Source organism: Cryptomeria japonica, chromosome 3 (genome assembly GCF_030272615.1).
Source record: "Cryptomeria japonica chromosome 3, Sugi_1.0, whole genome shotgun sequence".
Lineage (NCBI taxonomy): Eukaryota > Viridiplantae > Streptophyta > Pinopsida > Cupressales > Cupressaceae > Cryptomeria > Cryptomeria japonica.
Window position 1 is genome coordinate 43409829 of NC_081407.1, and position 24991 is coordinate 43434819.

At 36.7% G+C, this 24991-nt stretch overlaps 1 pseudogene; it reads right to left on the minus strand.

Annotated features, from left to right (window-relative positions):
* The window catches only part of LOC131033629 (probable sugar phosphate/phosphate translocator At1g12500), a 33713-nt pseudogene extending 9220 nt beyond the window's left edge, over nt 1-24493 (minus strand).
* Between the last annotated feature and the right edge of the window lie 498 nt (nt 24494-24991).

Below are 24991 nucleotides of genomic sequence, written 5' to 3' on the forward strand. Positions count from 1 at the left end.
AAAACTAGATTGAATATATGACATGAACTTCTTTCATTTGTTTTTTGTAATGTATTTCAAACAAGGCTAGATGACAGAACATTAAACACTAGAAAAGGAAAATTTATGATGTTGAATGGCTATACTAAAACATTAAATTAAATTGTTAATCATAATTTTAAAACTAGTAAAATGATATTTGATATAGAATGTCCACTTGGAAAGAAATAGTTTTTAACCATTAAATTATTTGATGTTTGAAAAAAAATTCAAAGCACAAAGTCAAATCTATCAATCATATTCTAAACATTTCATTTCTATAATTTTTTTGAGGTCGATATGATGAACTTTCTATCAAAGAATAAAGGGAGGGAGATTTTTGCCGATGTTATTATTTCTAGGCATGTATGCTAAATATGGAATCAGAGACAAGGCATAGGAAGTGCCAATGCCTGTAACACAAACAACCACGACAGTAAGATCACTTGAACAGAAAAATTGGAATGCATTCAACTCCCAAGGTTTTATGCATACTCTTTCCTAGGGAAAATTAGAATGCAACTGCCTTGGTATGCATGAATGCAAATGTGGAAGCGTAGACTACCCACATTTCAAAAGTGCATGCATGAATACAAAATGTGGAAGCATAGACTACCCACATTTCAAAAATGGCATCTATCTGCAAGCAACTGAAGACATGTTTGCAATCTAAAACATTAGAAACCATCATAAAAATTCTTCTATTCATTTTTTATTTGTTTCAAGCACAATTTGGAAATATATAAACATAAAACAGCTAGAAAAAATCTAAACAACCAATCAAAAAGTCGAGAGAAACACAATATTAATAGAGAAATATTAGTAGACCATAGGATAAAATTGCCTGACGTGATTCTCCAGAAAGAATCTCTAATAGTGGGATGAAAACATTACTCTGTAGGGACTAATAAATGGTCCAAAATGTACATAGTATTTTGGGCATAAATACAAACCTGGAGAGCAAAAAAGGCATAGCCTTACAAGATCATCCTAAGACATACTTTGGTTTTCAAAAATCTTCAACCACAAACGTTCATCTTCATAGTTTGTTAGCAATGACAACTCTGGGTGTAACATTTGGTTAGACCATAGGAAATATTGAAGTGATATATATATCTGGGGAATGAGCAACGAAATAAATAGTCATCCATCTAATAAAGAACTCCAAGACTTGGAAACCCTCAACCTAATAAAATTTCTAAGATACTAACTTCCACAGTCTAGGAAAAATAGGGTGCCAAAATTAAAACCATAGCATGAACTGATCCTCCATAAAAGGCATCAAGGAAATACATTGGCCTATTGATTGGATTGAAAAAGAGACCAATTTTGATCTAACCTAGTGATTAAGACAAAGGCTTCCAGCCAACTACAAATAACATCAAATCTCCATGTAATCAAATCGCAAATGTTTAATAGGAAATGTGCAGTTTAATCACAAAACATTGCTTATAAAGTATGTTGGCCAAGAACTAAATATAACCTGCAGATCATTCAACTACCAAACAATAAGAATCTATTTTATCTAGTAGTGAATACACCAAATATGCAGATTATGAAAAGACTTCACATGCGAGATAGAGTGGGTTGCATATAAATAAGGGTTAAAGTGCCTACAAACAAATAAAGAATCCGGCCAAATGGGAAAGAAGTGTATTGTTCATTCTCATCAAATCAAAGACGATAACAAAGATAGGAGACAATAATAGAGAAAATGCCCTATAGAGAGGACAAGGCAAAAATAAATTTAGGAATATGAATGTACCTGAAAGTTTGGTTGTGATAAGAAACCCTGAATGTCACCAAGTTGACTTAATAGGATTAATTTCTTGAATGAAACCATAATGAGAAGACAAGGGAAAAGCCATTGCAAGGGTGTCATCCACTGGAAAAACTTACACAAATTGTCATGTCGTGCGAACAAAGTCGAGAAGGGAAAAGCCACAACAAGGGTGTCATCCACTGGAAAAAATTACACAAATTGTCATGTCATGCGAACAAAGTCGATGGGAAAATATGGGCAAAGTTTGCAAGTAAGATTAAACCCTTGTGGATGAATATCCTTCTCGCCATTGATAATTGCATGCCCAGTATGATGTCGTGGCGGGAGGAGAGAAAGGAAATCATGAGTTGAGCAAGAGGAAAAGAAAAATTTAAGAAAAAATTATTTTAAGAAAAGTTTTTATTGTCTTAATTTGACACGATTGAATAATTAAAAAAAATAAGGTAAACATAAAACATGTGTTTAAGATGATATGGTTAGTCAGTTCAAATAACCAAAAGACAACTAAGAGGGGGAGGTGAATTAGTTGTCATAGATTACCAGAACATTTAACAATTAAAACCTTAATACCAGAACCCAAAACATTAATACAGGAATGCTTAAACCAAATAATGGAATAACAGTTAATCCAATTAAGCATAAACAATAATCAGAGAATAAATACCATCCACATGACACCAAGATTTATACGTCGAAAATCTAGTAAAGGGAAAACCCACGGTGGGAAGCCTACCCATAGTCAGATAACACTTTTGCAGTAAGTATGTGAATTACCATTGAGGGGCCTACACTTGTAGGAAGGCCAATGGCCTAGAGAGCACTGCTCATCACAAAAGGAGTCTCACTAACTACATAGAAATCCAGACTACAATCCAGAAGAATGAATGAACTGCAAAGATAGCATCTCCTATGCTTGAGTACATTTCCAGTTAAGCTCAATACCGAAGGATTAAATCCTCTTACATAAACCCAACTCGATCTCCAATGATCAACCAAATACTCTACCTAAATGATATTACATTATTTGCATATTACATATCCATATCCCATACCATGACCATGACCTACAATGAGATCTTACATCATATATATACAAACCCTCGACCATAAACAATCAGGTCGGCCACCAGATAATAAACCAATTACATAATTATAAAAAATGTCGTCCTTAGACCAAACAAATAATATCCAACACCTAAGACATCCCGAAAACACATCGAAAGGTCCAATCCACATGTTATATTACGTCGGTCCATAACCTAGATCAACCAAGACCCAATATAGGTCCATACGCTAAAGAAATGATCCCAATCTGCCAAGTATCGAACATGATCACCATCAACCTCCTGAAATTCCACCAGAAGCTGCACAAACACCACTTATGCATATCAGCAAAGATATTCATCAAAGCTCTGTTGGTGAAACCCTCACCGGAACCACAAACCAAGCTTCCAAGCAAACAGGATAGCATCCGATCACCAGACCAAAACCAACTGACTGAATATGAACATGAGAAATCCAATTCCATAACCAAATCATACCGAAGCATACCGATCATGCTGGATCATGTCGGATCCAGTCCAACTAGAAACCACTCAACCTACCAAGACCAGAAGGGTGCCGATAAAGCATCCAAAATAGCTAGTGTTGACATCAATGACAAAACATCAATGCAACACATAATCAATTCCTCCAAATGGCCAATAGATATTAATATTGTCTTAAATTAACTTCTTAAACACCTTTCATGTGTAGTAGTGCGATCACTCCTCCAAAAAATTTGTCATTTTCAAATTTGTTTTTAATTACCCACTTCACTTGTGGTCATGTTAATATCATATTGTATAGATGAGTACTCATTTATTTATTCATTTTTGTTTGTGGTTAACCAAATGCATACCCTGTATTCTACCATTTTTCCTTTCTCCTCTCTTCTTTGCTCACTACTCGTTCTTCTGCCTTCCACAAAAGAAGAAAAAGTCTAACACAATATTTATTTTATAAAGTTAGAGTTTTAATATAAATGGGTTCCTAGTGCTCAAAAGTGCTAATAAAAATTATTATCATTTTCTCTTTGGTCTTACTAAATGAATGTTGTAGTCTCAAGTTATGACTACTAGAAGCAATGTGTTTGGGACCTCTTCAAGGGGGAGTTTGCTTAAAAAAATTGGAAAATTAGGAGTCATTTTTTAGAGCAAGGTTTTATCAAAGGATTAAAAGACGAAGTATATCGTATAAATTTATAAATATATAATGGAGAATGCATATGGAAAATGTTACTTTCAATTATTTAATTAAAATAAAGTAATTTTCTAAGTTTATGATAAAATTACAGGTTAAGTTGTGCGAAATGAAACAAATTAAGCATTCTTATTTGGAAATACAAAGTCAAGGTTCAAGAGCAATTGACAACCAAGTAGAAGTGATGTGAGAGCATCAAAGTTTGAAAGCAATGTTGTTTCATTTTCAATTAAAAGCTAAATAGGGGAAAGTACCCGGTAGTTGAGCATGTTTCAATTCTTGTGATGGAAATTGTTGATTTAATGCCCCATACTTGCTGATTTAATGCCCCATACTTGTTGATTTAATGTCCAAATTTTGTATAACGTGTTATTAAATGAGGGATACCTCATGAGTAATAGTATAGAGGAGTAGTGGTCATTTATTTAGTCATTTTTATTTATGTGACTAATCATTTAGTTGTGTTTCTTACCTAATGACCAAATTAGTCATTTATTTAGTCATTTATAGTTGTGTTGCAAAAAATGACTAAAATTTGGTCATTTTTACTTATCATGACTAAAAATTTTAGTCTCCTAGTCATTTATTGGTCATATTTCTACTAGTGTTCTCTCTGAAAAACCTCTCTTGGTTCTCTCTCTCTCTCTTTGTCTATAACTATGTTTCTCTCTCAAGTCTCTTTCCTTCCCTCTCTCCCTCTTTCTTTTCTTCTTTCCCTCTCAAGTCGATCCCTGTACCTCTCTTTCTCTCTTTTCTTCGCAAGTCTTTCCCTCTCAAGTCTCTCCATCTCTCCTTGTCTCCCTCTCTCTTTTTCTCTCTTCGTCCCCTTCCCCTCCCTTTGCCTCTCTCTCTCTCGCAGTCCCTTTCTCCCTATCGCCCTCTATCTCTATCTCTCCCCCTCTTTCCCTCTCTCCCTCTCTTCCATCTCTCCATCTCTCTCTCTCTCTCTCTCTCTCTCTCTCTCTCTCTCTCTCTCTCTCTCTCTCTCTCTCTCTCTCTCTCTCTCTCTCTCTCTCAGGTGTCTCCATCCCATTTTGTCCATTCTCTCCCTCTCCTTCCTTTATCTTTCTCTCTCACATCTCTCTCTCTCCTTGTCTATAACTCTCTTTCTCTCTCAAGTCTCTCTCCTTCCCTCTCTCCCTCTCTCCCTCTTTATTTTCTTCTTTCCCTCTCAAGTCTCTCTCTATATCTCTCTTTCTCTCTTTCCCTATCTCTCCATCAGGTACTCCCCTTCGAATTTGTTAATGGAGTTGGGATCCCAAATGAGATCTACATGGATCTTTGCCACGAACTTAGGAAGATATTCAGTAATGTACACCATAGTCTAGTATACCATATATCCCTCCACCATATAACCCTCAGGATGTTCTCTTTGTCAAACCAAAGCCTTCAAAAATTTCAAGTGCCTCTCAACCATCCACATTGACCTTGTGTGTACAGGTCCACATAATTCAATCTCCTTAGCTTGGTGTATGAGGTAGTGTTCTTGTGCATTGAAAACGTCGAAGGTAGACACTTTTGCATTTAACACATTAGACGAGGAATTTTTCTCTAGGAATAATTTATATCTTCTTTATGGATTTCTTTAGATGACAACCATCTACAAGTGATTCAACACACAAATATATTAACGAGACTTAACAAAATAATATACAATATATTACATAACAAGTAAAATAAATGGCAAATATAATATCTATACAACAAATTGAACAAATATTACTACTTACCTCATGTATTTTCCAAGATCATATATAATTTGCTTGACAAAACATTGTCACAAGTATGGAAAACATTGTCTACATGATTTTTAATATTTTTTACTTGACTAACCCTAAGGGTTTTTTTTTTTAACTTTTTTACTTTTCTATTTTGCATCAAAATTCCGACGACCGCCCATCGTAACTCTGACAAACTTAATGACCATCGAAATTCCGACAAACGTTGGGCATGAATTTTTTTTAAAATAACAAATTGACACAGTTAACTTCATAATATCCGACAAAACAAAAAAAATCCCAGAGTTCGTCAGAAATTTTCATCGGAAAATGCACCCAAATGAGTTAGTGAAGAGAAATTCCAAAGCCGAGGGAGATTTTAGCAATTTCTTGCAGTGTGAAATTAGGATTTTCTGTTGCGATTAAAGCGGGAAGTTCACCTTAATTCTTTCATTTATTTTAATGTATTAAAGGTGTGAATTGCATGAGAATTATAGTGAAAAGGTTGTGAATTGTTCAAAGAGTTTTGAAATTTGGTAAAAGGGGTGAGAATTCGCACTCTTTGGTGTTGAATTTGATAAATTTGTCTTAAGCCCTTGTTTCTCCTTTCCTTTCATGGGTAATTGTTAAAAGCCCTATTCAAATAGGATGGCTCCCCTGTGAAACCACTCAAGATAGACAGAGTATCTAAAGAGGAATCTGTTTGATGATTTTATTGAATAATTTAAGCCCTCGACAAATGATAAATATCAGGGGTAGAGACTTGTACAAGGAAAAACCCTAGGAGAAGGATTAACTGATAAGGCGTATCACATCACGGATGCTAGGGTTCCAATCTCGTTTTCAAGTGCCCTGGCAATATGACTTGGGCAAGTTAGTAGTGCCCAATGTATTCATGGATGTCGGCCTCCTTAAAGTTATTGCAAACAGATATGACCCCATTTCTAGAGTTATAAGGGGAAATGAGGGAGAAATTTTGTTGACAATCAGGAGGGAGGAATTTCAAGAGATTTTTTATTTGTATGAACCTTTTGCTGCCTTGATTTAGATAGATTTGAATGAAATAAAGGCAGAGTAATACATAATGAAGGGTTTTATCAGAGCCCACATCCTTCCAGCTCATTTGGCAAAAGAAGGGGATACAACTTATCATATTGGTCCTAATTTAGAAGAGCCCTTTCCTATTGGTGCTTTCGCCAAATATTTGCAAGCCACTTTCTTCTCTTTGTGCCAAGTTTTAGGGTTTAACCCTATTACAGTCATGCCACTTGATTTTACGTACATGGCTATACAAATTCAACATCCATATTTTATAGTGGTTTTTTATTTTGCCCCATACCTTGAAGAAAATATTCATGAGGGGTTGCAAGATATAAAGAATGGTGTATTTAGCACTCATTTCTATTGGTATTGATTGTTAATGCACATGTTTTTATATAGAAATGCAGATTATTTTGAGGGTACCATGAATCTCAAGAGAATAGTTGATAATATTGAGGTTCGGTGCAGCTTTGGAGTATGGACATGTCTTGGGACGGGCGGGAATCAAGTTTTATCAGGTTTGATAATAGTTTTGCTTCTAGACTAAGGGAGAGATTAACAATGAATCCAACAAGGATTCCCACACAACTGCATGATTTGGTAAGACCAAAGGATGGGTTGCCACTATTAAAAATTGAACACAACTGGGGAGAAATTATCCCTTATCTTGTCAGTACAGTTATTGAGTTTATGGTTTTCGTGGCCAACCACATGTATTACCTTTCAATGTTCCTTTGAGGTTAGTTTTTGCTAAAGTATTCTGGCAAATAGGTTGTATACATGATAAGAAGTTGAAGTGTAGAGGCAAAGGGACCGTTTTCCTAGATTACACTGTCATTCCATACTTTGTAATTATAAAAGGGGGATATGTGCATTTTGATAATCTTTTTGCATCATATCATTTAGGGGTTAGCACAGTTAGACATAGTGACCCAGAGGGGTTCTACAATGTTTTCAAGGAAAGAATGAAAGGAAGCCCATTGCCCCAATGAGCACAATTTCCCTGAGGATATAATAAGAAATGAATTTAATTTCATGACGCAGGATTGGAGGAAGGAGAAATGGATAGCTTTTAGAAAGCTATGGGCTATAGTACAGAAAATGGATCCTAGCTATGATCCATAAAAAAAAATTCTCTCCATTTTGTGCCAAAGTAGATTTTGTCATGAACAACTTTGATAAGTTAATTCTTGCATTAAAAAAGAAGAGTGTCAGACTTGAGGAAGTTCACGACCAACAAGTTGAAAGAAGAAGAGTGCAGCAACCTACACCCATCATGCCTGAAGAAGCAACCCTGATTCATCAGATGAGAATGAAACAACCAGAATCACCCCCTCCTCCACCTCATAGAACAAATGAGCTAGTGGAAGATAGACCTATCTATGTGCCTCCTCCAAGGGATGGTCTTGTGATGAAAAAGGGTAAGAGAAGAAGTAAGTAGTGAAGTGGAGAGTAGCAGTGATAGTGGAAGGTTGGTGAAAAGAAAGGAATGAAGATAATGAAGACAGAGCCACCCCCAAAGGTCCAAGAAAAATGTTTTAAAGGGGTCAAGATAATTGATCTTGAAGACTCAGACAAAATTCCCTCACCACCTCATGTACCTTTTTCACCTCCAAGGCAGGTAGAAGAGCAACAGGAGGAAGACACCAGTGTAGTGACAAATGTAGAGATGCATATTGGTATTCCTCCTATGCCACCCTCTTTAGAATTGTATCTCACTCCTTTGGATATTTAGGGCAGATCCTTTAGAGATTCCAAGAAGGAGACATGTAATAAATTTCTTGAAGATGAAGTCTTCGTAAGAAGCCCAACTTTCCTGTGATTTGTATGGAAAACAAAGATAGAAGAATACAAGAGGAGAAGTGATGAGAGAAAGGCCCAAAGGCCAGACAGATCTGATCAAGAAAATCAGAAGTAGGTAAAATATGAAATGATGGAATAATTTAAAGGAATTACTACAGATGAAGATAGGATGATTATAAACTAAGCCAGAGTCTTAATTCTACTAGAGTGGGATATAGTTGATGCACTGGCCTTTGATACAATCAAAAAATTGAAATATCAACAATTTAATTCAGAGGAAGAAGCAAGGTTGGCATAGAAAGGGTCATAATTTGTAGATGATCATGCACCCTTGACAATATGGGCACTAGAACAGGGGCCTAGGAGGCATAATATCAGTGATATAAATCCAACCTTGAGGGGAAACCTTATTGTAAAAAGAGCCTCTGAAACATCAAATATTGAGGCCTCAAAGTTAGTTGTTGATGTGGCCAAATTGGCCCATGAAACTTCAAAGAGGGAGGCTAAAGAAAAAGAGGAGATAATAAAGAAGTTTGAAAATATTTTCAACGATTATAATGTAGTTCAATAGAGGTGTGTGGAGATGCAAACTAAGGTTCAACTTCTTGAGCAGAGACAAATAGGAGCATCTTCTTCAGCTCCTACAATTGCATCAATCCCATCAACATCTAGCTCTCCACCTATCTCACATGTAAAGGCAACAGTTTAAATTGACAGTGAGATTGATTTTCCAATTGCACCATTAGTGCCATATGTGGATGAAGATCCTGAACCCACTAGATCAACTGACCCAACAAGAGTTCAAATTTTGGAGAAAGTAAATGAGTTAGAAAATAAGCTAAAGGAGTAAGATGATCAGTTTTCCATTAAGAAAAAGGAGATAGTTAGCTCAATGTTGACTCATTTGAATGAGAAGGTAGATAGTAGACTAAATAGCATTCATTCTTTATATTCTTTATTGTTTAATGTTATTCAAAGTTTTGACAGAGATAAGGAAGTAGCAATCCCTTTATTCATAAAATGGTTACAAAGGGGAAATGAACTCAGAGTGGTGTAAATGGCTTCCAAATACCATGTTGAGAGGCCACCCACACTTCAGCCAACCTATTTATTGGTAAAATCAATGTAGGAAGTCCAGATGCTACCAGAAAATATAGAAATACAAATAAGGGAGTTGATGAGAAGCTTTAGTGAGTTGAATGAAACACTTATGCCAAGTATTGAAGATGAGAGTGGGGCAATCAAGTGTTTACAATTTTGGAAAGAAGAGGCAGAAAGAGTCATCAACACTCAAGTGGACTTGATTTGTGAGGATATAGATAGTGGTATGCTAGAGGACAACATGGAAAAAATAATATGTACGAGAGCATTCTTTGAATATTTTCAAAGAGAGGCAAATCAAGTGGCAGTTAAGTATACTCCATACAGAGCAAAAGATGATGAAATTATGAATTTCAAATGATCACCAGATGAGGAATCTGGTGAATGGAGTAATACTTAAAGGAATATTAAGGACTGAAAATAGTTAGTTAGTTAATTATCTGATGTAATAGTCTGGCAGGTGGTCTTGTCTCTTTGCAACAGTTACTTTTTGGATGTGAGAAACAGCAGCGTGGGCTCGTCATAGATCTTCATCGACAACAAAAAAATGGGAAAAGGTGAATAAAGTGCTATGATGAATCAGTTGTAGATATTTGGTCTTGCTTGTGACATTCCTTAAATGAAATAATTTGTAACTGAATTATGGGTAACTGGTCACTTTTGAATGATAGGTGTCTTTGTTGGCATATGTGCAGAGCTTGATGACATGATGATTTTGTATGTTGTCATTGATGTCAATATGCTGAAGTACGAACCAGCATATTGATGTAAGCAAACTGGCAAGTCAACCGGTATGATGTTGAGAATCGGTAGCTGAAGTATGAACCAGTATATTAATGTAAGCAAACTGGCAAGTGAACCGGTATGATTTTGAGAACCGGTATATGTGAAAAAGTGAAGCAGTATGTTGGAATGAGAACCGATATATGGGAAGTTTTGTATCGGGGTTTCAATTGGCATGACTACTGGTTGGTAGTCTCAGCTTCAGGGTTTTTGGTTGATGCATTCCAAGCCTATGTGATTCAATCAATAACATCTTGTGATGAGTTATCATTGTTTTGAAGATTAGATCGTGTTGCCACGTCAGCCTTGTGAGTGTGAAGGATTTCCTTGAGGATCTTGTATGAAGAAGATTGATCCTATCTACCTCGGGAATGTGTGAAGTCTCTGTAAACAGTGTAGAGCATGTGATGGGTTATCAACTTCCTGAAGCAGCAAAGAATGAACGTTGGAGAATGTCTTGAGATCTATTTAAGATGGTTGTATTCAATGCAGTGTGATTAACGATTAGGATTGAACCGACTGAATCGATAAACCTAAATGTTTAGGGTTTAGGGTTTATGCTACCGACCTATCTATTTCCTATAAGTTCGATGATGTTTTTCATTTTGAAGTTGTTGGAAAATGTTATATGTGTATCCAAGTGAAGAGATACCTGATTCTTGCCAGACCAGAGAAGTGTGTGGATACCTGTAGAGTGTGATTGCAGAAGCAAAGGAGCTAAAGAGGATCTACCTTGGCATTGTGTGTTGTTATCAGATCAGTGATTTACTTGTTGACTTCTAACCATTTCAACAGTTGGAAAATCCCTTAACCGGGTAGCTTTAACAGGCTTTTGTGTAAATCCTTTAACAGGGTGACTTAATTCAATGAGTTCTTCAAACCCTCTTGCTAGGTAACCTTTAACCGGGTATTTTAGCCATCTCTTAATCGGGTGATCCCTAGTAGGATCGATTCCTAACAAAACCTATTGTAAAGTCTTTAACCGGACTAGGCTCCTAATAGAGCGGACTTCAGAAGAGTTCAAAGAACAGCTTGTGGGTATTCATCCCCACCGTGGTTTTTCCCAGTTGGGTTTCCACGTGAAAAATTAGTGTGTCATGTGTGATGCTTTAATATTTTTTGTCAAGTGGTAAAGTATGTTGAACCAACAGTCTTTATATTTCTGATGTATTGCATGTTTATGCATATGAGTGAAGTGAAAAGGAGATGTTAGGTGAGGCAAATATCTAAGTGTCAATCGGTTTATGTCTTTCACATTCTCACTGTGTTTTACCGGTAGTGCCCTGATTTAGACCGGTGATACTATTTACCAGTTAGGTGCAGTCTTTTCAGTCAAACTGGTTCTGGGAAACTTTATTTGCCTATACTGATTCACCCCCCCCCCCCTCTCAGTACCGGTTTGGTACTAACTATTCATCATTATTCATCAGTCTCCTCTGGCATGTAGCTTGTTTGCTCCCTTATTTTCTATAAAAGAAAATTCAAGGCCAACAGATAGGGTTCTGAATTTGATCTTTGTACTTAGTGTTTCTAAAATTCAGAGTCATAGGTTCCTGTAGCAATTTTTAGGTGGAAATGAGCAATTATAAAGTTTTTACAAAGCAATAGAAAGGAGCCTTGTGTCTAGTTTTTTGCAGCTTCTTGAAGGTGTTATATGTAAATTGTTTTATGACAGAAATAGAAAATTTATTCAAATAGAAATACAATTATGATTTATTTCTCTCCATTGTCCAATTCTATCATCTTTTGAATGAAATGTAATCAAGGATTTCTTTCATTCAGTGCATTGTTGTGATGTATGTAGTTTTTGTTTCGGCTTCGATCTAAGGGATCAATTAAATGCTAAAACAAAATTGTAGAGTGATAGGGCTTGTTCAAAGATTTGATAAGTAGTCTAGGTTGGGATTGCAGATAAGAGATATTGTAAGGCAATATTATCTTTATATTTGAATGCTATTAGATAAATTTTATTATAATTTATTTATGTCTTTTGAATTCAAGCACCCAATGAAATAAGGCATTGGTCACAACTTGTTTGAAGTCTTTTTAGTTAGTATTATGCTCTGTTCATCTGTATTTGTTATACAATTATTGATTATCAGAATATATTTTAGTTTTATATATGTTGTTTCATGTTGTATCAATCTCATTCTCACATAGGTTGAGGATCACTGAAGAATTCATCGTTCTTGAGCATTCTCCCTCTTTGTTGAGTCTCTATATGAGATATTCTGCTTAGTTTTAGTGAAAATTGTAAGTATGGCATAGAGAGTCTAACTTCACCAAGGGATCACCCTCCTGGGTTTTGCAGAGCCCAAAGTGTAGAAGGATTAGCATAATCCTTGTCATATGTTGGTCCAAATTCTTAAAGATATTGATATTTGGAGTTGGCTTCGCCACAGATAATCGAAAGAATCAACCTGGTTTCTTCCCTCCTCCATTGTAAACCCCCGTTTTGGGGAACCAACATAATCTATAATCGATCTCATCACTCCCTAATTATATTGGGGGAAATTATATTCATGGTGGTACTCAACAAGTTCACCCACCTCAGAATCAACAATATCAATAGCAACACATCATTCAACAACAGAATGTTGTGACTTACTTGCAACTACCTCAATATCAACAACCACCGCTTGTTCAACAACATGTCCTTGTCTATTAGAATTTGACAAGCTATCAATACATACTATAGCAATCAAACTATATATGTTCACATCAAGTGGCATATAAAATTCTAGATTATCAATCTGCTACGCTCTCTCTCTCGATCCATTTTTGGTTAATACCAAATGGGAGGAAATGAAGGCAACTCTCAAAACTCTAGAAGATAGCAACTCCAAGTGAGTTTTAAATTTGATGAGCTTTTCCCCTATCCTTATCACAAGTCAATAGTAGAAATTTCATTCCCTAAACACTTTGAAATTCTAAATTTTGAGAAATACAAGGGGAAGGGAGATCCACGACATCACATCAAAGAGTTTTATATGGCTTGTCAAGAGGTGGTGTATTGCGACAATTACCTCTTATGATTGTTCCCCAAAATTCTTAGTGGAACCTCCTTAGAATTTTTTTCCAATTTACCACTCGACATGATCCCTATGTTCATAGACATATTAGAGAGGTTTGTGGCTCATTATCATTATAACATAGAAAATGACATCTCCATGCTTGACCTTTTTCAAACCAAGCAAAGAAGAGGTGAAAGTCTCCTAGACTACATTCAAAGGTGGAGAGCCCTTTCTAGTTGTCTCCTATGCATGATATCAAACACTCAATTGGTCCTTGTGTTCATTAGTAATCTCCATCCAAAGTTTGTCACATATAATTAAATTGTGCAAGTTGTTGGTTAATATATTTTGTTCTCTCTAAATTATTACAATATTGACTCCTAGCCCAGATATTTGAAAAAACTATTAATAAATAGTTGGAAAAGTTGCAACTACTTCTACAACTTTCCTCTAAATTTGAGAGGTACAAATCCCTCTTGTGGTGTAATTTTGGGTTTTCAAGGTATAATTTTAACTAGAAAGTAGGAAAGGTAAGCTTTACAAACTGTATAAAGAAAAGAAAGATGATATCAATCCCACATGATCTTCACAACAAAGTATGAAGAACAACTTACATGAAATTTAAAAATAAATCATCTACCAGCATCCATACAAAGATTGCTACTAGTATATGATTATCACATAGAAAAGAATCCAATAACTACAACATGCATAATATCCACCTTGAATTCAACATAACACAAGAAACTACTCTCCATCATAATACAAAGTTTATGACCAAGTAACATATATTCTAGCATTCAATGAATCTTTCAGATCTAGATATAAGATGACAGAATCATATATAAACTCAAATTCCTTTTGAAATAGCACAAAGTTTGCTCCAAACAAAATTCAATTAAACTTTTCCAAGTTTGTAATACTACTGTAAACTGAAACCAGATAGATTCAAAAATCAAAACCTCTTTCGGTTCATCCTCCCTTAAATAATTTAGCATCTAACTAATTTAAAATAATGGCTTCTTGAGCATAGCCGACTAAAGAGAGTTTTAAAAAGTAACTTTAAAAATAGAAATGATCCACCGGGACCAATAGATTTTGAAAAAGGACTTTTAAAAATTAAACAAACTAACTAAAGAAGAACTAAAGAGCCACCACGTCCTCATTTGCCTCTTCATCTTCCAATTTTGTCGCATCAACTACTGCCTCTTGGTGTTTTGTTGTTCCATCCATTTCACTGCCTTGGGACTCCTACGCCACTTGTGGGTTCATCCTTTTTATGTATGCTCTAAAGTTGGAGAGAACTGGTGATAGCTCTTCAATTGTAGGTTCAGCTATAGCTCCAACTCTGGTCTTCCACTTGGCAACCCTTTGGCTAGCCTCAACAATCCTCCTTGGGACATCCTTGACTTCTTCATTAATAGAATTCAACACCACGATTGAATCCTTTAGACATTCCAGAGAATTGGATCCAACATTAGCTGCAGAAAAGCTATCTTCCACTTTCTGACAGAATGTTCATTTCACTACCTCTTCTTCTAACAGTTATTTTCCATCATCTCTCAATAGGTTTATACCAATTGTGGAGAAGTGGTTCTTTAGGTCTCATTGGAGATTTATGTTCTAAATAATAGAGGTCATGAGATAGAATTGTAATTCTTGTATGACATGATGCTTCTAATCTAGCATTTATTTCCGAACAGTGATCTTATTTGTGTCAAGATCCTTGATGATGTGTTCTGATGTCAAGACATTAGAAGGAAACTTGGTCATTTCTTGCATTTCAAGGAAGGCAATAGATATCCTACCAGATTCTCTTTTTGACCTTTGCAGCTCAACTCAATGCACAATACTCATTTCCTTAAGAGTGTCATGATTTCTTAAAACATGCTCGATAAAGGACAACCCCTTTAAGATTACTATACTAGCCCAATCATCCATTGTTTTGGTAATAGACTATGATCTCTTAACAAACTCTAACTTATCAGAATTGATAAGTTCTATGATAGACACTCTCGAGGATGAGTTGCTGCAAAGATTTTAGGAGACCAAGTAGATCAAATGAATGAAGTTAGAGTGACTACATAATGTGTGAGCTCTTGGTTTTTCCTTTCAGCAGCTTTGGTTCTTTTGGATAGAACAACAATAGAGTTTGGCATGGTAAATGTCACCTTCAGTTGTTGAGGGACCCATGTCGATTATGCTTATATTAAATTCTCCTTATGTGGTTTCCTATTCGTTATTATCCACATTGGGATCAACAATCTCCAGTACATGGTGTTTATTTTGCGAGTCTATGATCATCCTGGTGATCTGTTTGGCTCTTTTGGGCTTAGGTGTTTCCCCCAATAGCCTTGTTACTATGTCCACATAGATTTATGTGATTGGTGAGTATTGTTTTTTCTTCTTTTCAATCATCTTCTTGAGCCATGGAGTAGATGAAGTATTTGATGAACTTTTAATTATCAAATTACTAGTGGCAACACAAAAACATTAGATATAGGTGTCTATTGTTCCACATCATCAGTTAGAGAGACTAGAGGATTTTTCTCTCCTAATTGATCAAGAAACTAAGCATCTTCTTCACTACAGCTTAATTGTATGGATTTTATCCTCTTCTTTGATGGTGTCACAACACTTGTTTCACAAAAACATTTAACTTATGGTTCTTCTCAGGAGGATCATTACTCCCACCAGACTGAGAATCTATTCTAAACACGTTAGTTTCCAATTGTAGCGTCCTAAAATTGTGACACTTGCAATTTCGACCGCATTTGGGTCTTCACGATGGCGACGCAACACTGAACCTGAATGGAGACCCCGAAACTTGCTCACGACACCAAAAACTGCATTTTTCCAGCACCCTGGCCTGATCCTCCTTGCACCCTGCTGTCCCGGGAGGTGGGACCAGAGCGCCCAGCGCCCTGGTCCCTGGCCCTATTTTGGGCCCGGTCTCCTATGGGACTTCGGGCCTTTTTGTTTGCAATTTGGAAAATAACATTTCCTGGTCGGCCTAAGGTCGGGAAAATCAGTCTTTTAACCCTAATTGGCAAGTATAAAAACTAAATTTCCTCTCCCATTTGGAGGAGGAAGGACATATGTGTACAAGAGGCGAAAACGATATTCAAACATTCAAGCATTCAAGCATTCAAGCATTCCTTCAAGCAATTGATCATTCTAAGTCTCCATTCAAGGCTAGGTGTTGCATTCAAGACAAGGATTCAACCATTGAAGAGGATATCACATATTACAACATACAACAAACAACAACATCTATACCTTTGCATATAAGGATACAAACATCCTTACAACAAGGTACTAGTACTTGTTTTACATTACAGTCATTTACATTTACAGCATTTCTCATTTCTTGGTTAATTCCAAAATCGGGGTTTGACCTAAGGGCAAACCCCTAATCCCTAACCCCCCAATCGTCTTCACTTTTCTGTGTGTAGGTTGCAGGTACGCGGCTGAAATTAAAGATCTGGAATCCTGGTGCAGAGACGAACAGATCCCCCTTCGTTTCGCGGATTTTTCGGAGGACCGTGTGCACGCCGGGCGCCATCGTCCCGTCAACTTTTGCTCAAATTTGCAGGATAGCGCCGTCTCGACATCTTACTGCTCATTCCAGGTCCGCAGCTTCATATCATATCCCTATCTCTATTTATAAGTGAATCTTTCCTGCTTTACATGCATTCCTAGTTCAATCTTTCTATCTACATTCTTTACAAAAGAGGGTATCCTTGCTATCACAACCCTTGAAACTCATATAGAATCCAATCTTGCATTGCGTGGGATTGGATCTTGTGGGTTTCAACCCCTCTTTTGAATGTAAAGTCCCTCCTAAGTGAAAACCATCAACCCTAGTGACTCTCCCCTCTCTCTCCTCGGAGTTGGGGAGGGGAGAACAACTAGGGTTCAATTTTTCCGCTTTACATTTTGGTGAACCCGACGTGAACATCCTCATTCTGATTATTCATAGTTAGATCTGAAAATTGGATTCCTTGATTACATTTCCATGTTTGATCTTTTGCAGAATTTTAGAGGTTAATTGAATAAAACCCTAAATTTTCTTTTTAAGTAATTAAACTTGTGAAATGTTTAATTGTTAATTCTTGTTTCAGATCTGCCCTTCTATTACAAATTATCAATTCATATTTGTGTTTTAATTTTGAAAATTAAGTGGTTAAATATCAAAACCCTAATTTTTAAAACCCTCTTGATTCAACCTTTGACTAATAATTTCACTGATCAAAACACTTCCAAATTGGCTGTAACTTTGGATTCCGCAATAAAATCACAATATCTTTCATCCCTGAAAATTTGGAAAAAAGTTGCGAGGACCGTGTGCACCCCGAGCGCCATCGTCCCCGACATTTTTTTCGAAATTTCGGGAGCTAGATCTTACTGTACTTTTCTGCTAAAATCCAGAATTTTGGCTCATTTTATCAATTTTAACACCTTCAAAATTACAGTCAAAGTTGGTCTAGCGATTGCTTGGATTGAGGCTTCTAATCATTCAAAAATTGTTGAAACTGAAATTCATGTCAAAATTGTGTTTCTTACAGTCCTAAATCTAAAAAGTGTGTTATCATTCATTCGAAATTTCAGTGATTCATTCAAATTTTTGCAATTTGTGACTTTTGAAATTAAGTGCTTAATTACAACAACTTTGATTTCCGCTTTCAAAATTGAATTTTGCGTGAAATTGAGTCAACTTTCAAATTTCAAAACTTGCATTGCTTTTGGTATTCCCTCTAAAATCATAAAATTCAAAATTTCAGTTTCCCTCTCTTTTTCAAAATTCAAATTTTGCATTTTTCGACAATCTTGATAGGGTTCAATTTTGAGATTGCAACTTTAATTTGGCCTATCTACAGATCGTAAAATCACTCAATTTTTTCAGGTTAGCTGTAAAATCATCATAACTTTCATCCCTGCAAATTTCGAAAAAAGTTGCGAGGACCGTGTGCACCCCAAGCGCCACGGTCCTGGACATTTTTTCCGAAATTTCGGGAGATTGTCCTGATTGTATTTAACAGCTTAAATCTAGAAGATTGGCTGGTTTTACTGAAATTTGCTACCTCTAAAATTCAAATCCTTCTCTCTCTCCTTAGTGCATGAGTTTTACAACAATAAGCCCTACTTACACTATTCCCGTTAGACGAAGCCTTAGAATTAAGTCTTTCCAAGGTTTAATTACTGAGGAGATGGAACCTAATTTGAATGGTCTTTTTAACGAGGACATGGGTAATTCCTCTAATCCTCTTAATGATGAAGAAGCTCTCCATGAGGTTTCTGTAGAACAACTTTCAAAATTGGATAACCAATTTGATGATTTTCGACAATGGATGTCTCAAGAATACCCTGATAGTCAAGCTCTTCCTTTAATTGAGGATCTAAAATGTATGCTTCAAAGTGATAAGAATGGAATTGATATTTTGCGTGGTATTGCACACATTGTGGATTCAAATGTGATGCCTATGAAGAGTTGTGCTGAAACCTTAGGTTATACACAACCTCCTACTCAAGACAATCATTCTATTCCTTTGACGACTCCTATTGCTAGTATACCTACTTTTACATCAAACATAATGACTACTTCAATACAAGACATTCCGCCTATGATCACCAGTCATGGGGGCAATCCCTCTTCTTCAATCAACCCTCTTCCTTCATTCAATCCAACTTCTTCATTCATTCCTTCAGTGAGTGTTCCTCTTATATCTCCACAAATGAACATGACGCAAGGGGGCAATTCATTTAACCATTCCATTCCTCCTTGTAGTGTTCCTCCTTTCCAATCATCTCCTATGACTAACTATCATAGTGTCCCACCACCTTACTCTCTACCTTCTTTCAATAACATAACACCTCCATCACAATCTAACACATCTAATATGAACTCTTCGACTGAAGTGACCATTAACAATCTTGCACAAACTGTCTCTTCTTTACAGCAACAAATCGCCTCTATGAATCAATCTAAGTTTAGTGTGCCCACATTTGATGTCGCGAGCCCACTTTCTCTTGACATTGTTCAAGCTATTCCCCCTAAACATGTTGAAATTTCGCATTTGGAGCTTTATAATGGTAAGGGTGATCCTCTAACACATGTTAAGACCTTTCAAACAATATGTACTGATTTTGCTTATGACCAAAGGTTGCTTGCAAAACTGTTTACTAGAACATTAAGAGATAAAGCCCTACAATGGTATTGCTCATTGCCTTCTTATTCTATTACTTCTTTCGAACAACTTGCAAATGCTTTCATTCAATAATTTCAAAACAATATAAGTCCTAAAGTTACTTTGATTGATTTAATGCATTGTAAACAAGGTGTTAAAGAAAAAGTGACTGATTTCATTGGTAGATATAAGCATTTGTATGCTCAAATCTCTTTTCCAGTGCCTGACAATGATATTCAAAGAATCTTTATTTCTAATTTACAAAAAGATATTAGAGAAAAACTCCTATTTTCTGAGTTTACTTCTTTCCAACAGTTGTGCGCAACTCTTCACAATTATCAACTGACTGTGAGCCAAATGGAACAAGCAAATCCTATGGCTCCGAGTGATAAGGGTGATAGTAGTCAACAACCATTTGGGAAGTTTAAACCGAACAGAGAGTCAATTAAATTCAATGAAAACATCATCAACAACAATGTGAATGCAGCATCAGGTGCGCCTCCTATTTCTAAGTTTTTCAGGAAAGAAATAAAGTTTACTCCTTTGAATGAATCATTGCATAGTATTATGAATAAGTTATTGGAACAAAATGTGCTTACTCTTCCTCCTATAAGGCAAATTGATCCTGCAAAGATTACTTCACCCTATTTTGATAACAAATCTTTTTGTCAATTTCATCGTCAACCTGGGCATGATACTGAAAAATGTTTTGCTTTAAAGGGGAAAATTCAAGATTTGATTGATAATAATACTATCTCTGTTTCTGGAGTGAACGATAAAGGCAACACATCTGTAGCTCCTCCTAACCAAAATCTTCAGATTTTTATTGATCCATTGCCTTCTCATACCTCTAACGCGATTGATACTACTGATTCCTCTGTCTCACCTGATGATCTCGTGTCTATGACTCCTAATGTGATTAACTTTGTAGAGCAGCAGAAAATCCCTAAAGAACCTTCCATCACATTTGATTCCAGTGAAACTATTAGGGCACCTGAAGGTCCTTTATATATAGTTGCAAAAGTCAAGAACACACCTTGCCGTGGAGTGCTTATTGATCCTTCGTGCATGGTTAATGTTATTACTGAAGAATTTCTTTTTACTTTGCAATTGAATCAAGTGATCTATGACAAAACAGATGTGGTTGTGAAATTATTTGATGCATTTTCTTCTCCTGCAATTGGTTCTATTACATTACCTATTGAGGTCCATAACAAATCCCTTGATGTGGACTTTGCTATTATTCCATCATCCGAACAATTTCGTGTGAAGCTAGGCTATCCTTGGCTATCTTCCATGAAAGCTATTGCTTCTCCTATCCACAAGTGTTTGAAATTTCCCCATAATGGTGAAGTTGTTACTGTCAATCATAGTCTCTTTAAACCAGCTGAAAGAATTTCTAGCGTTCCTATTGATTACTTTTGGCCTAAACAATTCCAATCTCTTCCTCCACGAAGTGATCATCTTTTCAAATCTTATCAAAAGTGGAAAAAAGATATGATCCTATCTCTAAGTGAACCTAGAACACCCAAACTTGACATTCCTATCATTCTTGAGAAGGAAGTTCTTCCTTTGAAAGATAAAACTAATGTCTTTCCTCAAGAAGATTCCCAACCCATTCCTATGGATGTGACTATGCCTATATCTAATAAACCTCCTAAGAGTAGACCTATACCTCCTCGTCATGATGGACTTGGTCTCCTTCCTAAACAAAATATTCCTCCTTTATATGGAGCGGTTCCTCCTCCTTCGTCTTCTGGAGAGAAGAGAGCTTCCTCTTCTCTTATTATTCAACCTAAGAGACCACAACCTAAACACCCAAATGATAAGGATGAGAACATTCCTCCTCCTCAATCTTCTCAACTTCCTACTAAGACTAGACGAAATCGTTCTGCACGTGAACGCTGATGAAAGCGTCGTCTTAGAGCTCAGGCAGCTGCTTCTCAAACTTTGCAATCCCCAAAAACACCTTCAGCCAGTATTATTCCATTTTCTCCTCAACCGGAAATTGAGCCAAAATCTCCTAAACATAAGATGCATGATGGTCTTGATCCTGTGCGAGTTAAAGATCCTATTTTTATAAATCTTGATGATGATATAGATGAAAATGTTATTCATGATGAAAATGCTACTTCTCCTGTTCATTCTGATAGTGAATATGAACTTGTTGATATTGATAACCATTTATCTAATAAATTTTCTAAAGCACTTATCCTAGCTCCTAGATGAGAACACCGTGGCTTGGGATATGAACATAGCCCTTGTTTGGATCTTGTGATAGCTCCATCTGCTGTGTTGGATGTTCCTCCTCTAGCGTGTTCCCTACCTTCCCGAAACATTGATCAGCAAGATCGGGGGGTAGATGACGTGCTAGACTAGTTTCATTAGCATAGCAGATTCTCTCCTCCTCTATTTCTTTTGTTACTTCTTCTATATGTTATTCTCATTCTTCTATTTGTTGTCCTTAGTGTTGTCTACTTGAGGACGATGCAAAGCATTGAGATCTCTTGATCTCTCTCATGTTGACTCAAAAGACACATGTGTTCCCTTCTTCTAGGTGACCTTCCTTGATTGGGGAATGAAGAATAATTATGCATACATACATATGATATACATGAATTATCATACAGCATACTGACCCCAAGGAAAGCTAAGTCACCTCGTGCTTTGTGTTTTGTGTCTATTATCCTTGGGCTTATCTCACACTTGGGGGCTAAATCCTTGTGATAACGTGCTCCTTTCTCATTCTTATATGTATCACTACCTTAAAGCAATCACCCCCGGTGAGGCGTGTGCGATCGCTTTAACGTAGGGGGGCATACATCCCGTTCATATCTTTTCAAGATACTTGAAAATTTCTTGACAAATTTAGCTTTGCCTTGAAAATTTTTGATATCTTTCTTGCATGACTCATAGTGAGGGAACCTTACTACTGACAGTCATGGTTCTCCCTCGTGATCTTCCCTTTTACTTTGTCAATCGAAGTCGTAAGATCCTTAGTCCACTGGGGGCTTGGTGTATCTTGCCTCCTTGACGTGGTGAAAGTTTTTCAATGTTGTTTCCTTGTACTTTACCGGAAGTATGAGCGTACGCTTATACTCCCGCTAAAGTGGGGGCTAAATGTAGCATCCTAAAATTGCAACACTTGCAATTTCGACCGCATTTGGGTCTTCACGATGGTGGCGCAACACTGAACCTGAATGGAGACCTCGAAACTTGCTCATGACACCAAAAACTGCATTTTTCTAGCACCCTGGCCTGATCCTCCTTGCACCCTGCTGTCCCGGGAGGTGGGACCAGAGCGCCCAGCGCCCTGGTCCTTCAGGACCAGGGCACCCTGGTCCCTGGCCCTATTTTGGGCCCGGTCTCCTATGGGACTTCGGGCCTTTTTGTTTGCAATTTGGAAAATAACATTTCCTGGTCGGCCTAAGGTCGGGAAAATCAGTCTTTTAACCCTAATTGGCAAGTATAAAAACTACATTTCCTCTCCCATTTTGAGGAGGAAGGACATATGTGTACAAGACATGGAAATGATATTCAAACATTCAAGCATTCAAGCATTCAAGCATTCCTTCAAGCAATTGATCATTCTAAGTCTCCATTCAAGGCTAGGTGTTGCATTCAAGACAAGGATTCAACCATTGAAGAGGAGATCACATATTACAACATACAACATACAACAAACAACAACATCTATACCTTCACATATAAGGATACAAACATCCTTACAACAAGGTACTAGTACTTGTTTTACATTACAGTCATTTACATTTACAACATTTCTCATTTCTTGGTTAATTCCAAAACCGGGGTTTGACCTAAGGGCAAACCCCTAATCCCTAACCCCCCAATTGTCCTCTCTTTTTTGTGTGTAGGTTGCAGGTACGCGGCTGTAATTGAAGATCTGGAATCCTTGTGCAGAGACGAACAGATCCACCTTTGTTTCGTGGATTTTCCGGAGGACCGTGTGCACGTCGGGCGCCATCGTCCCGTCAACTTTCGCTCAAATTTGCAGGACAGCGCCGTCTCGACATTTTACTGCTAATTCCAGGTCCGCAGCTTCATATCATATCCCTATCTCTATTTATAAGTGAATCTTTCTCACTTTTCATGCATTCATAGCTTAATCTTTCTATCCACATTTCTTTACAAAAGAGGGTATCCTTGCTATCACAACCCTTGAAACTCATATAGAATCCAATCTTGCATTGCGTGGGATTGGATCTTGTGGGTTTCAACCCCTCTTTTGAATGTAAAGTCCCTCCTAAGTGAAAACCATCAACCCTAGTGACTCTCCCTTCTCTCTCCTTAGAGTTGGGGAGGGGAGAGCGACTAGGGTTCGATTTTTCTGCTTTACACCAATATTTCTTTTTCCTTTATCTCCTGAGAGGTCTGAGGAGTAGCATCAATTCCCTTAGATTTTTCTTTATGTGATGAAGAAACATAATGAGTTCTGACCTTATGGTCCAACCAAGCATGTGATCTGCTCAGAACCTGAGAAGTTCTAACATTAACATATGTCTCTTCTTCATTCTCTGACCATTGGAAAGGAGGTAAAACAACATCTTGATATGATTCATCTATCATATCTGAACCATCATTTACAACATTTTCAGGGACTAAAAGAATAACATTGAAATCAACCATCTGACTTAAAGTCAATCCCATAAAATTTCCCCTAAAAACTTCCTTCTCATCAGCACAGTCCTCCCAAAAGTCTTCTGGCTTTGGCACATGAACATATTGGGCAGCCCCATAAAATTTTTGTTGGACATAACCTTTTCTATCAAAATTATCTCTCATGGGCAAAGAGTGAAGACCGAACTCGTGGGAAAATAATATCCTTTCTTTCTCATTTGAACATATTTAATGTTTACAAATGTCATTTGATGGCACAGCTCCAACAAGACAAGATAGTCGGAGGCATACCTGGGTAATTTCAAAGGTGCCTTTTCATAACCTCTAACTCTCAAATATGAGAAGCTTTTGAACTGAATATAGAAGCTGCCATGATTTTGAATCAAGGTCATAGCTTCCTCCAAAATTATCTTCTTAGAATTTCCCTCGATATCTCTTATGAGTGTCATAAAGAAAGCGTCATAGACATGGGAAAAATTCCTCATGCCTTCTCATTTTTTTATCTGAGGAAAACAATTATACAGGGGAGAACCATCTATTTTCTATGTCTTTGCTTGAGTGCTCCTTCAAATCCACCAAAATTTTTGAATACAAATGATTAGAGAAAACGGTAACACACATATGTGTGTCTGGAGTAATTCATTCATTTATTTTGGTGGCTAT